The 18,383-nt window shown below is 31.6% G+C and overlaps 1 protein-coding gene and 1 pseudogene across 1 annotated transcript in view; both read left to right on the top strand.

Moving 5' to 3' along the window:
* LOC140433998 (lachesin-like) overlaps positions 1 to 18,383 on the top strand; it is a 675,206-nt gene that overhangs the window by 383,745 nt on the left and 273,078 nt on the right. The gene's annotated exons all lie outside the window — the stretch shown is intronic.
* Positions 15,835 to 16,114, top strand: LOC140433102 (putative ATP synthase subunit f, mitochondrial; annotated as a pseudogene).

Below are 18,383 nucleotides of genomic sequence, written 5' to 3' on the forward strand. Positions count from 1 at the left end.
AAACTGAGGGAGACGTATGTCCAGCAGTGGACGCGATTGGCTGATTGATGATGATGAATGTCATACTTAACCGCTTGCCTTACGAATTAATTTAAAAAAATCTGTGAAAAATGTGGACAATTTGTTTATTGGCATATTTTAATATATAAAAGTAATGCAAAATGTAAATTAACAAAAAAATAAAAAATAAAAATATATTAAAGAAAAAAATTAAACTTTTAAAAAAACCAAAATTATTATCCCGAGTTATCTCGTCACAGGAAAAATTAAGTGCTAAAAACGTTATTTGCCAATAAAAGAATAGGTTTATTTTAAAGCATGACACAACACATAATGGAACTTTAGGAAGAGTTAGGACAAATATATCTCGTTTACAGATACGTATAATACAGCGACAATAAAATCTGCGGCAAACAAAATAGATAAGTTAATACGTTTTTAGTATATTTTATGCCACTATTTAAAAGGATTTTAAACGATCTACTACTGTTTCAGCTGTTCAGTCAACATTCAGGGCGAGATATTTCGGGTTAATAATTTTCGTTAAAAATCGTTTGGCCGAGCATACTCGGGATAAAGTGTTAAGCGCTTAAGGGGTGTGCAAGTCTCTTAGGCTGGGTTAAACTATTGCCTGCTACTTATTAAATGATACCTTTCGAACGGACGAAAGACGATAGAAAAGTAAAAAACACCCGTTTGATCTTAAAATAAGAATGTTTTTAGATTTATGTTATAAATAAAGAATTTATCTTCGCCATCTAATTTGTCTATAATTTTACTGCTTATTTTTTTTATTGTTAAAATTACACCTAGTGCATATTGACATGGGGACGCTAGTGTAAAATCTTATCACCGTCACCGTAAAGGCGCAGCGGGTATAATGCAACATTTAATTTTCCCAAGAATACGTTCAAAATATAAAACATATTTCGGAATAATAAAAGTCGCAACTACAAAGAGTAAAGAATGTTCCATATTGCAAACACAAGGGCACTTCTAAGTGCTCTTTTGACGATTGTACCATGTAGAAAATCTTATCGAGGCAGAGGACAACTAAAAGGAGGATGCAACTATATTGCTGATGTAATTCTTTTCGTCAAGCTTGTTTCTAAAAATTTGCATCGACAGCCGACAAAGGATATGCTGAGAGGTTCCACGCATTTTATTAAACTTTATATACTAATCCTCTATCGTGTACGACCCCCACGATATACCTTTTAAAATACACTTCTAGCATATACATACTTTAAAAGACACAGTACTAAGAATTAAATATGATTTTTTGGCAACTATGTCTACATTGAGAGAATAAAAATTAAAATAAGAGTAGCGTATTTATTACAGAGTGTTACAAGAGATATTGGCCATAAACTTCACCAAATTCTCTAGTGGTTAAATAAATCGTTATGAACTTATATACCGGGTGACTAACTACAAACGGCCATCAGCCATATCTTATAATATGGATTCTAGATAGATAGATAGATGGTTTATTGGTAATAAATCAATACAAAAGTATTTTTTACAAGTCCAAAGATAAAATATGTCAATATAGTTAATAAACACATAAATATAAACACAAAACATAAATACAGTGTTTTAAAATATACTTACAACAATTACAAACAAATTAAAATTGGAGGTAAAATACTCCTCATTAGTAAAAAAGGCATTCACTATAAGGTAACTCTTAATGTTCGCCTTAAACTGATGAAAATTAAGAGCTTTTATTCTAGCTGGCACTAAATTATAGAATTTTATGGCTAAATACCTTGAAACCATTTCTGGATCTCTCAAGACGGCTAAATTCTGGTATAAGATTATTGTTAAATCTGGTGGGAATACTTGTGAAAATCTACATGCGCATTGTATTGACTAAGATTTTGTTTAATGTGCAAACAGACACTGCATAATATATACACAAGGTAAAGTCAAAATTTGTAAAGCTCTAAAGGAGGTTTCTACAGTCTGCTCTATAACAGAGCCCAGAGATAATACGAACACACTTTCTTTGTTGTGCAAAACACTTTATCAATATGACAAGAGTGACCCCAGGAGAGAATAGCATATGTCAGATGAGAATGAAAATTACTATGATAGGCCTGTTAAAATAGTTTCCCCTGGAAGTCACCTGTACAAGGTTCCTAAAGAGGAAAAGTTGTCGGGAAAGCTTTTTCGATAGATTAACTATATGTTGTTCCCAGGTTAATCCTGCATCCAAATATATCCCCAGAAACTTCGCTCTGGTTACACATTGTGGTAGAGCAAACGTTTTCAACACAAGTGTTATTTCTTAGAGTAAAATTAACACTTTGTGATTTAGAGTTGTTCAAAGAGAGACGGTTAGTTAAAAACCAATTGAATAAGTTTTTTTTCAGATGTTTGGTAATCAAGGATGTCGAATTCAGAAGGGTGATAGCTTGCATAGAAAGTAGTGTCATCAGCAAATAAAACAGTGTTAACTGTTTCATTTTGAGAGTACACTAGATCATTAATATAGATAAGAAATAATACTGGACCCACAACCGAGCCTTGAGGGACACCAAACAACAATAATAAACATCTAATAAAAGGTGGTACAATAAAAAGTATAGATATCTTCAACTGGATGAATACTCTGGTTACATCGCCTTCTCGCAATGTTATTTATGGAACTATATCAGTATATCTTCACTTGGGAGAGTCTGATTACGATACGACACTTAAAGCGTATTTTGTAGAAAATTGAGCAGTGTATTTTGAAGGATAATACTTATTATCTACATACTGTCACTGTCACTGCCAGATCTTCAAATTTGTCAGATAACTTATTCTGTTTAACCTCAAAAAAAATGGCCCCACATCCTAGCAAAGAACTAAAAGCAAGAATTGTAATGAAATTAGAAGATGGTTGGTCACTATCTTCCGTGGCGAAACCATTTTAACGTAAGCAGAATAACAGTTTTTAATAATAATAAAAGATGGAGAGAACAAGAAACTCTCGAAAGAAAGGAAGGTTCTGGAAAACCAGAAATATCTACCGCTCATGAAGATCGTACGCTTTTGGAGAGTTTAAAAGAGAATTTTTTGAAGATGCGAAAAACTGCAAGAATTATGTCACAGTTTCTGGGAAGAAAGACAACAACTTGGCGCAGAATTAAAGCATTGCGTCTTAGGTACTGAACTGCAGCAAAAAAAACAAGCTCTTACATTGCAAAAGAAGCAAGCAAGATTTATATTTGCTTTAAACCATCAGCTACAAAAATCAAGATTTTTGGGACAGGGTAATATGTATAGATAAGAAAGAAAATTTCTTAATCTTCTAAAAAGGACCAAATTGCGGTGTATAGATCAGATAATGATAGATTTATTCCTCTATATGTTGATACATATCGAGCAGCTGGTCATTTTAGCGCCAATAGTATTACTTTACTCCGTTTGGAGTACCAGAAACTGAATTCACTACGAATTTTGACCATGATGAACGGCATATGGAATACAATTTTAAATTCCCTTCTATCATATCAATTAGTCAAAACAATTAGTATCGATGACACTATATATATAATATAACTTACAGCTTACGAGTAACTATAACTACGTCTCGAATAAATGAACTATAATGATTGTCTAACGGACTAATAATAATGTTTGACGTCGATTCCTCGTCTACTCTGTTTATATCATAACACCTATGAGGAATCTGTCAATCAGTAGGTCAGTTTTGTTATGGAAATAGTATACAAGGTCAAGTTTGTATGATTTTCAAGTATTCAAACTCAAGTTTTTTGTTAAACTTGACACACTATACGTGTCCCCGATTCTAATTAAAAACAATTCCAATTAAATCAATAACGCCATGTAAAATATTACTTATTTATGATATTATGAATAATATCACACTCGTAGTAAAATTTTTACCACAGTAGACTACAGATGAGAGGGATACACGACACCAAAAGCATATTCGGAACAAATTGGAAGTACGTCACTTAGGATAGAGATCGATAGAGGGAGTTGGGAGAGGTCTATGTGCAAAAATGAACGAAAACAGGCTAAGAAAAAGAAAAGTAGATGATTATGACATGTTCAAAAAATAACATACGTTATAATGCAAAAAATCTTGTTAAGCGTTACAATAGGTGGTAAAAAGAATAAAAGAAGGCCTAGGACCAAATGGAGTCATGAAGATAATGACGACCTAAGCAATTAGAAAGAAAAGAAGTGAGATTGTAAACCAAGCCATAAGCTTGCTTGACTCGAAATGCCAATATATTATTGTTATTAATATTATTATTCTCCTTCCTCTTTTGATTCACTTTTCTTTTGATCTCTCAGCGTATTTCCTTTAATTCTTCTCAGTACCCTCTTTTCTGCCGTTTCAAGTAGTCTTTGCGTTGTGACTTTTTCGAGTCTTGTTTCTAAGGTCGAGTCTTGTCATTGTCGGTCTTACACTGGCTTTATAAATTCTTGACTTCATCTCAGTGTTATTCTGTTTGTTTCGCCATATATTGTTATTAAGGCATCCTGCCAGTCTGTTTGCTTTTTGTACTTGATCTCTCACTTCATTTTCCAGGCCTCCATAGCTAGAAAGTATAATTCCCAGGTATTTTATTTCCATTATTTGTTCAATACTGATGCCATCAATTTCTATTTTACATCTGGTTGGTTCTTTGCTGACTACAATTGTTTTAGTTTTGTTGTATGAGATTGTCATATTCAATTATTTTGCTCTTATGTTAAATCTGAGGACTAGTCTTTACAGACTATCTTTATCTTGGGCTATAAATATTACGTCGTCTGAGTAACAGAGTATTTTTGTTTCTTTGTTTCCCATTCTGTGTCTTCTCCCATTGTTAACGCTTTTGATTATTTCATCCATGAACAAATTGAAGAGCATGGGGCTCAATGAATCCCCTTGTCTTATTCCGCTGTCTATTTCTATAGGTTCTGTAAGTTGTCCATCTATTCTAACTTCCATTTTGTTATTTTGGTAGATGTTTTAGATAGTTTTTATAATATTTAAGGGAACTTCTCTATTAAACAGAAGATGGATTACATCTTTTAGTCTTACTTTGTTAAACACTTTTTTTAGGTCAATCAGACACAGAAACGCTGGTCTATTATACTCTAGTGATTTCTCAGTAATCCGCTGTATAACGACTATTGCATCTGTACACGATCTTTCACTACGAAAGCCCTATGGTTCATCTACTAAACTTATCTTCTGATTTATTTGCACCTAAGCGTAGTAGTTAACAAGTTTATACCTCTGCAGTTTTCTGGCTATTCTTTATCTCCTTTTTTGAATAATAGAATTAGTTCGCTCGTTCTTTATTCTTCCGCTATTTTATTTTGTTTTATATTTATTGTTCTGTCATTGCTGCTTCACTATATTTCAGTTATTTGTTTGGTATCCCATCTGTCGGTAAAATTAGGATCTACACAATAGGACCAACAGGAAGAATGTCCTAAAATGAAATAGATAGTATAACATAGATTGCTGGTTACAAAATATGAGAGCTACCTGTAATATAAGAGTGTCTTAAACACTAACGGTTCAAAAATCTATCCAAAGGTACAAAACTGATTATTAAAGAAAAAAAGAAATAAAAATCGGTTGCCTGTAAAGTCGGTTTTACGGGCGAAGATTTTACGTGACAACGTCTTTTTCTCGGTAGAATATTTATTGATATGAATATTATTAAATTGCACAATAGGAACAAGGAATTGAATGAAAATAAAAATTGCACAAATTTTAACTATAGAAATATATTTTGTTTACTAAAACATTGTACATGTAAACTTAAACTTAACTAATTTCTATTTGAGTGATTTTGTTGAGGATAGGACGATGATAGGAGAAATATGAAATGAACGGAAGTGTTTCTGCTGTAATGTGTCTTGCGAAAGTCAAGTCGATGGTTGTTCCTGTTAACGTAGTTGACTTAGAAACGTTTGATACGCAATCAAGATTATACGTACATTTCATGAAACTTAGAAACGAGTTGTCTGACTTTACGTTTTTGTTAAAATCACCACACAGAAGAATCGGTATACTAGAATCAACTTGCACGAACGGTGGCACGTACTGGCTGTTGTCAACGTACGGACCGAGTCCTTGCCATAGTAACATTCCAATGTCTTGCATACTAGCTCCTGGATGATTTATTTTATATTATATTATTGATCTTAATATTTTCTACAAAATTTATTTGAAAATTTTTTCGATATATCAATTAGTTGCGGAGATATCGATCATTGAAGTTATTGTTTGCTACCAGTATTTTATATATTTATTTTTTTCAGTTATAAAAAATGACTATTTCCAATTGTGTCTACCAAGTATTTTCACATGTATTTGCCTACATATTAAATAATAATAAGTACAGATAATGTTATGTGACGTTCACTTCTGATTATATATATTTTAATATTTTTAATTTTAAAGAATCAATTTAAAAATCAAAACACTTATTCAGATCGAAGGTTCAAATTTTTGCTAAATAAACTTGAAATTAATTAAAATTTGTAAATGTAAATGGTAAAGTTGAAAATTAAAACATTTACTAAAACTGGAATTTGAAATTCTTGCTAAACACAGTTAAATTCTAACTCCGCGCGTGGTGATTGGTCGGTTTAGTTCGTTTGTTTGGTCGCCCTGTTTTGACAGGTTAGAAGTTATAATTTGTTATTTTAAATGTTTGACTAGAAATACGCGCTGTTTCTTCTCAATCGACTGAATTACGATTGATTGCAGAGTGATTTAAACTAATAATTTACTTAACACTATCAACATTTGTCAATAGTATGACATAACCTATAAACTCAGTTTCTCAACTTTTGTGTCAATCTAACAATTAATCAATCAATCATAGTTTACGATAATGAAATATTAGTGTACAATTATTTACCTTTATTGTCGTAGTTGTTGTAAATGACGAATCTAAGCACTCCACATTTTCACTACAGACACAGCTGACGATACTTTCAACGATTTTCAACTTTAGCGATTCAACGCGCCTAATTCTCTAGTGCCGCGCGCAGCGGACTGATCATGTTTGAGTGGGAGAGAGACGCAAGGCATTCGCCGGTCCGGCGGGCCTCTCTCTCGTTCGGCGACTCACTGTAACAGACGTGAGCGGGCGTTACACTTTTTCTTAAATGACTCCGAGCCACAACCTAATTTAAGACGTTGTCACGTCAAAAACAAATAGCATAAATAAAAACAGTACAAAAATACATAAAGAACAAAACAAAATTCCTACTACTAAATACTAGTTAACAAGTCTTTCAAAAGTGTACATAATATAATAAGTGGATATAATATATTCACAAACATTCTTCAACCTCTCGCTGCAAAAATCATCGAGGAATATCAAGCATGGTTTAGGCAAAATAGATCTAACATCGAGACTTGAGAGTAGTATGGTCAAACAAAAGGTCCACCATGTGTTGGCGGAGTTATTATTATTAAAGGAGTAACATTCAAAAAGTGCGTAGGCGCCACAGTACAAAAAGCACAGGTACACATGTACAATACACAGGTATAAGAAGCAAGTTAAAAATAAAAACGAAGATAATATCAGATAAGATGTGCGCTATTGTCTATCCAAGTCATTATCACGAAGATTGTGAATTTAAAGATGTACCAACCACGTGGGTCTAAGGCTACCAATTCAAAAACTTTTAAAACTTATTATTGATTGCTTTTATACCATAAGCTGGACAAACCTTTTACAGATTCGGAGAGCACTGTATAAATCTGTCAGCAGTAAATCCTTGATGAGTTTTTTTAGGGTTTTTTTTCCGCAAACAGAGATGTTGCACCGTACGGGACTAAATTCGTTCTGAGGGTAGGCGGGGTGCCTGATTTTTGGGGGACTCTTTTTTGGAAGAGTTTTAAGCGCACAAAAAACTATAATACTAAAAACTGTTGACAAATGTTTGACAACGGTTGATATTTTTTTTTTTTAGAGTGGAGGAATTTTTGTCAAATGTTACATGGATTTGTTCGAACACTTTGCTTTTCTGTTCTTCACGTTTTCCGAACTTCCTCTACATTTATATTAAGTTCTTCATTTGTGGTAATTTCTGGTGTTTCCGGTTCTAGCGTCGTTTGTTCTTTCTATGCATACAGCTTTTTTAGGTAGTTAATCCACGTATCCTTTTCTATGTCTTGGTTCTATTAGTTCTTTTACCTATATTTTGCACAACAGCGATTTATAACCGCTCTATTATTATTATTAATATTATTATATAAGAATACCTACCAAGAATTCTAAGTACCAATTTTTCAAATTGATTATGGAGGGGAAAAATAAAGGAAAAAGAGAAATTAGGAGAAAGAAATACTAGTAGCTAAAGAATAAAAGAAAATGGGTTAACCTTGACGCCCATACTTTTTTCTGAACCGCACAAAATCTAAACGAGTGTGAAAAAATTATCGCCAACATTCATTAAATGAAAAAGGTATCTTAAGAAATATGTACCAATATTTGGAGATTAAGGACTAGTTTTAATAGATTTAATAAGTTTTCAAATACACATGTGGTCTTAATTTATTAAATAAAAATCATAAACTATTCAATAGGTATAAAAATTATATTAATAATAAAATATTGTCGTCGAAGGTGCTTCATAATTTATGGCCGTAACTGAGCTTTAAAAAGAGCTATAAAATATAGAGCCATGTCATAACAATATAAACTATAACTTATAGAGATATCGTAACAAGCTAGTTATATTTTCTTTCTACTTTTAATGGAGTTGTTCAGAATAATTTCCCCGTTTTTATACGGATAGCATTTTAGTATTAGCTCGTATTTGTTACTATAACTTTTAACGACGCTGTAATATTTACTATAATAAAAGTCACACCTGTTTGTACAAGCCAGCTTGTGCTGATTTTATTTTGCCTAAAGATGCTACATAATTAACATATAAATATGAAATCAGGCGTCAAGTATTATTGCATAATGATATATAGGAAATTTATAAAAATATTTCGTTAGTTATTGCATTTTCCTATTTTTTTGCTTACACTATTGGATTCACAATATTTTAATTCAATTTAATTCTCCTTTTCACCACACGGTATAGTTCCAAAGCTAATTCTAACTAACTCACGCACTTACAAACATTCCTGACCATCCAACAGGTATTAAAACTAAAATACTGTTTCGTTTTCAAAATATATATTTTTTTAATATCCTTTTATATTAATAACAATTAAAAGATAACTGACTGTACCTACTGTTCAATCAAATATACGATACCAGTGAAAATTCCATCAGATTGGTTAAAATCGAAAGGACAACCTCTTTCTAAGCAACCAAACGGTACCAAACGTAGCGATTGTAGATCCATTCATTTACTAAGTCAACTATTTCAATAAAATTAACAATAAATGGGAGAAAACAATTGGTCAAGAGCATTTTGTGTTTAACTTGCAACTAAAGAAGCACTTTTTTTTATGGAAATACTCCTTCAACGATTTTAGGAAGTAAGAGAATTCATATACATTTGTTTTGTTAATTTGGAAAAGATATATGATCACATATAGCATACCAAATAAATTATTGCCTTGCTGAAAATCCATTAAAAAGAAAATTTCTTTTATACTTTTAAAGAAAATATAACCGTATTAAATACAGATTATCGTGCAATGAAAATAATAGTTTAAGTACAAGTTAGTATATTTTAGAACAGGTCAATAGATTTAAGTACCTGGGATGTTGGATCGATAGCAGCCTAAATCCTGATCTAGAAATAAGATCGAGAATAGAACAGGCCAGAAAATCTTTCGAAAAAATAAAAAAACTGCTTTGTGATTCTCGAATAAAACTCGAAATTCGACTACGTTTATCAAAATGCTACGTCTGGTCGACTCTTCTATATGCATTTGAAACGTGGACCCTAAAAACAACAACCGTAAATAAATTGGAGGCCTTTGAAATGTGGATCTACCGGAGAATGCTCAAAATTTCATGGACATCGCATACCTCAAACGAAGAAGTGCTGCATAGAATAGGCAAGGAAAGAGAACTTTTTAACACAGTAAAAGTTAGAAAAACATCATACCTAGGCCACATACTGAGAAATAATAAGTACCAATATGCCCAACTTATAGTGAAAGGAAAAATCGAGGGAAAGAGAGGCCTAGGAAGGAAAAGACTATCGTGGCTCAGAAACATCCGACAATGGACAGGGCTAAATTTTGAACAGCTAATAAGAACAGCTGAAGATAGAGAAGATTTTAAAATTGTAGTAGGCAACCTCCATTGAGGAGAGGGCACTTTAAGAAGAAGAAGAAGTATAGTTTTGAATATATTCAATTTGAAATTATTTTGGGTTGTCTTTAAGCAGAAGTACCATAATTATTTACTTGTTTTAAGTTCATTATCCTTTCATTGAGTTTATTATCATCATCATCAGTGGTGCTACAGCTCTAGTTGAGCCTTGACCTTCCCCAGTCTATTTCGCCAGTCGTTTCTGTTCATCGCCAACCGTTGCCAATTTGCCGCGCCGATTTTCTTTGCGTCCTCGTCCACACCATCCCTCCATCTCAGTCGTGGTCTGCCTCTACTCCTATTTCCCACTGGGACCGATAATAGAGTTCGTCTGGGTGGGTAATTTTCATTTGCTCTTGACACATGTCCAGCCCATCTAAGCCTACCTATTTTTATGAAGGATATTACATCTCTACCATTTACTATTTTTTTATACTTCTCGTACAATTCGAAATTATATCGCCTTCTCCAAATACCATTCTCACAGAATGCGCCCATTATTCTTCTTAGTATCTTCCTTTCGAAGACGAGCAGAAGATTTGCGTCTGTTTTGGAGATGGTCCATGTTTCTGACCCATATGTCAGCACTGGTAGGATGAGTGTCCTATATATTATTAGTTTGGTTTTCTGGCTTAAATTTCTGTTTTTTAGCTGCTTGCTTAGTCCAAAATAACATTTGTTTGCTAGCAGTACCCTCCGTTTTACTTCTTCAGATGTGTCATTATCGTTTGTTATGAGAGAACCCAAATATGTAAACTTATTTACTACCTCAAAATTATATTGGTCTATACTGAAGTTTTCTTCGGCGTTTCTAGCTCTATCTCTGTTATTTGGAATAGATGCTAACATTTTGGTTTTTTCCTCGTTTATTTTGAGTTTATTATAATATGTTTAATAATATTTTCAAAGATAACTTTTAAATTTAAACGATATATAAATATCTTATCAAACATAAAAAATATATTTATACTGTAGAAATCATTGTATTAACTTACCATATGATTTTGCTTTGAACCACTCAATATACTTGTAAACATTTATAACGAGTACCTTTTACTTCTTTCTTTATTTTCCACAAAAACATTCATTATTTAGTTTTAATTTATTTAATGAAACATTCAATATAGCCGGTACACCTACCCTCTAAGGATTAAGGTCTCAAGCTCCGAAAAGTACAGGAAACTGTAGTAGAAGTTCATTCATAAAATACATAATATCATGTTATCATAATAACTATCATTATTAAAAAATGTATAACAATATGCGCTCAATATAATTAATATATTATAACAAAATTAATATATTTTATAATAACAATCGTCGTTGATCGTCGTTGACGTCTTAAAAAACGAATTAATTTATATTCAAGCTCTCTTTAGATTTGAAAATCTTAGCCATCATCGAATCATAATCCGTGCACATCAAAACATAATTGCCAGCGTAAAACTTTTTATTTTTATCCAACCTAACATCTTATCCAGATCTGAGGATCGCTCAAGCAAAACAAAATTATAAAAGCAAGAAAAAAAGAGCGGGGCAAGTTCGTTACAGCAACTTTTAGTTGGACTTATTTCCTATGTAGCGGACGAATTGAAAGAAGAAATGTCTTAATAGAAAAAGCTCTGATAGCCCGAGGCTTATTCTTTAACTTATTAAAAGTTGAGTTAAAACAGTCTGTGTCTTGGAGTGCGGGGTTGCTTTGGATCGTTTACATCGACTAAAATTTGATACATTATGTTAAAATAACAGCGATGTAATGAAATTTTTGAAAAACAACATCATATTCACAAAGGAATTACTTTACTATAAATATTTACATGTACACTTGCGATTAAAAATTTCAGATTAGACACATTTACTAATTAAAATAAAAGAAATACGTTAAGTAACGCTGTAATTAAAAGTTTATAATAAAAAGTGAAATGGCTTTTGCTTATATAGACAGCGAAGTAGGGGCGTACATAAAAGTTTTGCACCAATAATAGAAGGAGAAAGAAAACGTTTATTTTTGAAAAAAATGTTTTTCAAAGAATTCTTCTTTAAGATCAATACAATTTTGGATTTGATTAAACCAATCGTCGAAGCATTTATGCCAGTCCGAAAGAAGTATCTCAAAAATGTCGTTTTTGTATGCTTCGAATGCTATATCTTAAACATTTAAGCTGCAAGTTTATTATGATTAGACTTCGGCAAATATGCATATTGCATATTTTGCATATTGTGCATATTTTATGCAAATATTTCATACTTTGGCATATTTGTATAAAAGTTTGCATAAAGTGCATAAAAGTTCAGATTTTTATACTGTATTTGAAAATTTTTAAACATACCAATTTATTTCAATTCTTGTATAAAATTTTGTAGTCATTTTAATCAAGAAATGATCTAAGTACGTAATCTCTACAGGTACAAAACATTTACAATTTCAAAGAAGATCAATTTAAGTAGCCCTCAACATTCTTAGAAAGTCTCGGTCACTGAGGCATTCAGTTATTGGATAATCGCTAAGGGTTCGCTCATTTGCATTTTATGATCTAATCCCCAAATCTATCTACAATTTATTGTATCTTAACAGCAGGTAAACGGCTAATAGTTTTATTCCTAATTTAGGGATTTTCCAAAATCTCCCAGTTTATTGAATTAGGTACCTAAACATTTCTAATTTGATGCTCAGATTTGTAAATCATTTTTGTTTTAATATTCAAAGCGTAAACACTCGTTGTGCGTAACAAAAAGGAAGATTGTGATTTTATAATGCCTAAAACAACCAGTGCTTCAACTTGGATTAAACCTTATAAAGAGCTGTCTATGGATATGGGAAAAATCTACTGTTCAGTCTGTGGCAAAATTGTAAGTATCTAATATTTTCTATTAAATATCTAATATTTCATACATACAGGGTGTTTCCAAATGACACTTACAACGTTTGACTGTAGATACTTCTCGAAAAATTGAACAAAACGATATAGTTAATGAGGGGTCAAACTTATTTACTTTTCGAGATACAGGGTGTTAAAATTAAAAAAAAAAATAAATTCTTTTAGTTAATAACAACAATAACTTTAAAACCAATAAACGTATTTAGTATTTAGTTTGAAATTTAGTACTCGTAGGTTGTTTTTAAATGAAAAATAGCTTCCTTTAGTGAGAAAAAATTGTCCATGGTACAATACAATGGTGTGTATTTAGAAAAATTTTTCACCTTTACTTTTTTTTATGAAGTCAGCTATTCTAAAGCACAATAATTTTTATTGTAATTGAATTAACAAAAAAAAAACTTTTGTTGAATTTTAAAATAAGTTATATGATGTACTAATGGTTAGTAACAAAAACTAATTTGTGGATTAATACTGCATTTAAAACACTTAGCGAGTGTTTTTTTTTCCAAACCAGTTAATTGATTAACCAAAAACACCTTGTATATATTTATATTTTTAAGGTTGGGTTAAAATAAAGGTTTTTATTTTTATTTATAGATAGCATGTGAGAAGAAATTTCAGATAGACCAACATGTGAGAACTGCTTCACACATTGCAAAAAAAGGAAAAATAGGAGGAAAACATCAAACTTCAATGGCAAAATGTTTCCAATCTACTTCAAAAAAATTAGATGAGCAAGAAACTTTTAATGAAGACTTGTGTCGCGCATTAGTGTCTGCAAACATACCGCTTTCAAAATTAGCAAATGTAAATTTTAGTTCGTTTCTAAAAAAATATTGCAAACTTAATTTTCCAAGTGATCGGTCTCTAAGAAGAAATAATGTGAACGGGCTATACTCGTCGGTGTTAATTAATATTAAGGAAGAAATTGCAGATAATTATTTTTACATATCTGTAGACGAAACCACTGATTCCTCAGGAAAGTATATTGCTCATTTATTGATTGGTGTTCTTAAAGAATATACCTTACCAAAATCTCATCTTATTTCATGCCAGCAACTTGAGAAAACAAATGCTTTAACAATTTCGCGTTTTATACAAGAAACATTAGCAACTTTTTTTCTTCCGACAACTATTTCTTCTAATAAATTACTGCTTATTTTATCGGATGCTGCTCCTTATATGGTGAAAGCAGGACAAAATTTAAAAATATTTTTCCCAGATTTAATACATGTTACTTGTGTAGCGCATGGATTAAACAGAGTTGCAGAGGAAATACGAAAAAAGTTTCCTCTTGTAAATACCATGATATCCAGTGTCAAAAAAGTATTTCTTAAATCTCCTTTAAGAATTCAACGTTATAAAGAAATGCTACCTAACATTCCTCTTTCACCACAACCTATTGTAACGCGATGGGGAACATGGTTAGAAGCAGCTAATTTTTATGCAGATCATTTTGTTAAAATAAAGAACATAATTGATACGTTAACAGATGAAAGTTCCCAATCTCTTTTGGATTCTAAACAAACTTTTCAGAGTAACTTGCTTCAACAAGAACTTTCATTTATAAAATCAAATTTTAGTTTTGTTCAAAAAACAATTACTCAGTTAGAATCACCAAAACTGTCATTGTTCGAAAGTACAGCATTAATAAAAGAATTTGAGTCATGTTGTCGGAACGTTAGATGTAATATTGGAAAAGATATTTTAAAAAAATTTGAAGCTACTATGGAAAAAAATAAAGGTTACCATATTCTTTCTGAAGTAGTCAGTGTTCTAGCTGGAAATATTTCGGAAACAATTAATTTAGAACCAAATCTTTTGGTTAGTTTGAAAAATGCTCCCGTTACATCAGTTGATGTTAAACGAAGTTTTTCCATATATAAATATATGTACTCAGACAGAAGCCACAAGTTTTTGTTAGAAAATTTTGAACACCACTTGGTCATTTATTGTTACCATAATTCTAAATAAGTTTATTCATACTTAAAAATGATGTAGTTACTTAAAATAAATTTAAATCTTAATGAATAGTAGGAAATATGTAGTTATGTACACTTTTTTTTTTAAATAAAATTGTTACTATTTTACGATTTTTTTATTTATTTGTATGCATATTTTGTAAAATATTTGCATATTTTCGGGTAAACACGTGCATATTTATGCGCATATTTTCTACATTTTTATTTGCATATTTGCCGAAGTCTAATTATGATAAACTTTTTTCAGATAACAGTTTGGAATTCTATACTTAGTACATCACGTACTAGATTTTTAATATATTTTTATTTTTTCTATGAAGAAACAAATGCTGGTTAATCGTTGTAACAGAGTTCAATCAAGAAATAATTTTCATCCTAGTTTCTCTGGTACAAAATGTATGTATGTAAAAAGTATCATAAATAAATACTAAAAAAGTATTATTATAAGATAAATGCTGCACAATATTGTAATAAACAAACAAATATATAGTAATAAAAATAATAGTTCAGGCAAGTGAATGATATGGTTTGTAACAATCCAAGCACAAAGCCACTTTATAGCATTGCGTTTCTGTAATCCCGTAATACTCCATAATACTCCATGTTCAATGGCCTCACAATTGTTTTTGCTCGCAAAAAAATCAGTTTATCAATCACATCTGGCAAACTCCTTTCCATTTTTTATTTTACATAATTTCCAGAATGGCATTCTGTGATTATCCTGCCGATTATAATTCTAAAGTTCAACGTTCATAACGTTGCACATTATTATGGAAAGCTAGATACTACTTTTGGGCAAGTAAAAGTAAAAGCGCGAGCTTTTAACAGAGCTTATTGGAGATGGCAACATAAGTATGTTTAATCCAAAAAGTCTAATATCACACCATTCTTACATGTAGTAGTTGGATCAATGATTTTCTTCTATACCATTAATTATAATAAACTAAGACATCACAGAAACTACAAATATCACTTAACTTAAATATTGTATTTCCAATAATCCATATAAACAACTGATGAATACAGAGGGTTATCGAAGAAAACCAGAAAACAGTGCCGCAAAGACAAAGTTGATTATATCTCTCAAATATGCAGAGAGATAGTGGAGCATGTCGAAATAAACCGAGGGATTTATTTCAGAAGATCAAAGTCCTTACCTAAGAATTTAAATCTCAAATTTCGTCTGTAATAGATAAGGAAGGTAATCTAAAGACCGATACTGACTAGATATTGGAAACATGGTGAAACTACTGTGGCGAGCTATATAAAAATATCGAGGTACCAGCAGAAAATCAATGGTCTTCTGACTAATTTAGAGATCCTACTGTCTTAGTAGCTGAAGTCATAGATGCAAAGAATTCAGAAAAATGGCCATCTGATTGGTGCACCTCAATTTATATCCCGCTACACAAAAAAGGAACTACCACCAGATGTAAAAACTACCGCACACTGTCACTAATAACACATGCCAGTAAAATCTTGTTGCATATATCATTAAAAGTGAGAGAGCAAACTGAGAGTCACGCAGAGAAGAATGGAGCGGTCCATGTTAGGAATAACTCTGCGAGACAGAATAACCAACGAAGACATCAGGAGAAGAACCGGAGTGACTGACATCATCGAGAAGATAGCCAGACTAAAATGGAGATGGGCAGGACACATAGCCAGAATGACAGATGGGCGATGGACAAAGAGGTTATTGGAATGGAGGCCAAGGGAAGACAAGAGAAGCGTCGGTCGACCACATGAGGAAGAGGCCTATGTTCAGCAGTGGACTCTTGAGGCTGGATGATGATGATATCATTAAAAACAGATTAAAAACCTATCTACATTACTAAATACCTCAGGAACAAGAGGAGACTGAAAAGGATAAAAGTACATGGCAACAAATCCTGAACCTGAGACAACTCATTGAAAGGTGTAGAGAATTTCAAATAACAATGATTAAACGCTTGGTTGACAACCAAAAAGTATTTGATTTTGTAATATGGATAAATATGTGGTTCGTTTTATTAGAAATGGACACACCAATGCACCTGGTGACACTTATTAAAAATCTGTACCAGACCAATATAGCAACAGTATGACTAGATCAGAATTTTTCAAACCAATTCAAGACCGAGAGAGGTGTTATACAAGGCTGCGTGTTTTCACCTGACTTATTCAACATTGTTGCAAGTGCATACCATTGAAGGTTATTTTTATTTCGCAGTCTTGAAAATATATTCATATTTCACCCCAATCACGATATCAAATCATTCCGCGTATAGTATCAATATTTTCCGGGATAACAGATGTGGACAAACTACCTTGAAAGGTTATCTCTTTTTTGTCATTGTCTAATTTTCATTCCATTTCATGTATTTAGCTTCATTAAACCTACCTTTGCAACGTTTTGTTTCTTCCTTCCGGCCTTGATGATATATATATATATATATATATATATATATATATATATATATATATATATATATATATTATATATATATATATATATATATATATATATATATATATATATATATATATATATGGATTTTCTTGGGCTTAGGTTCATAAAAAAATTTGATTTGATACTAAGGCATTTTATAAGGCATATAAAAATGCCTTAGTATCAAATCAAATTTTTTTATGAACCTAAGCCCAAGAAAATCCACTAAAAAAATATATATTAAGGTTCAAGAACTAAACTCAAACTATATTTGGAAATTGGAAAATATATATATTGCTGTAGGTCTTGCTATATGCTTTTTTTTTATTTAATCTGTGAACTATTATCGTGGAGTTTATTTTTGAATCTCCAAATTAAATCTCACACAAAAGCGGCACTTATGCAGTGTTATTAAAGCATTAAATCAACAATCACTTGTTGTTATAATAAAGCAAAAGCCAACCGAAAAATGCTTTTAAACAAAACGATTTATCATTATTAGCGGAGGAACGGTTATAATGGAAAAACTCCATAAAGATGCTGACCTAATTATATAGGCTTTTCATTACTTGTACTGCGGTTCAGAGTATGAAATATACTCATATTTGTTTCAATTTTAATTACTACCTTAGGTAAGAAAGATAGTATTAGCTTTAATTTTATTTCTAAAGAAGTATGAATGTTTACGAGGGAAAATTCTCTTTACTATTGTAAATGTTTAACCTAAGGATAAATTCCTTCAACTTCCTGTGCTCGAATCGATGTCAATAAAGTGTTATGACACATTTCAGCATCCCTGCTTCATTAGACACTCGGGCTG

Source organism: Diabrotica undecimpunctata, chromosome 2 (genome assembly GCF_040954645.1).
Source record: "Diabrotica undecimpunctata isolate CICGRU chromosome 2, icDiaUnde3, whole genome shotgun sequence".
Taxonomy (NCBI): domain Eukaryota; kingdom Metazoa; phylum Arthropoda; class Insecta; order Coleoptera; family Chrysomelidae; genus Diabrotica; species Diabrotica undecimpunctata.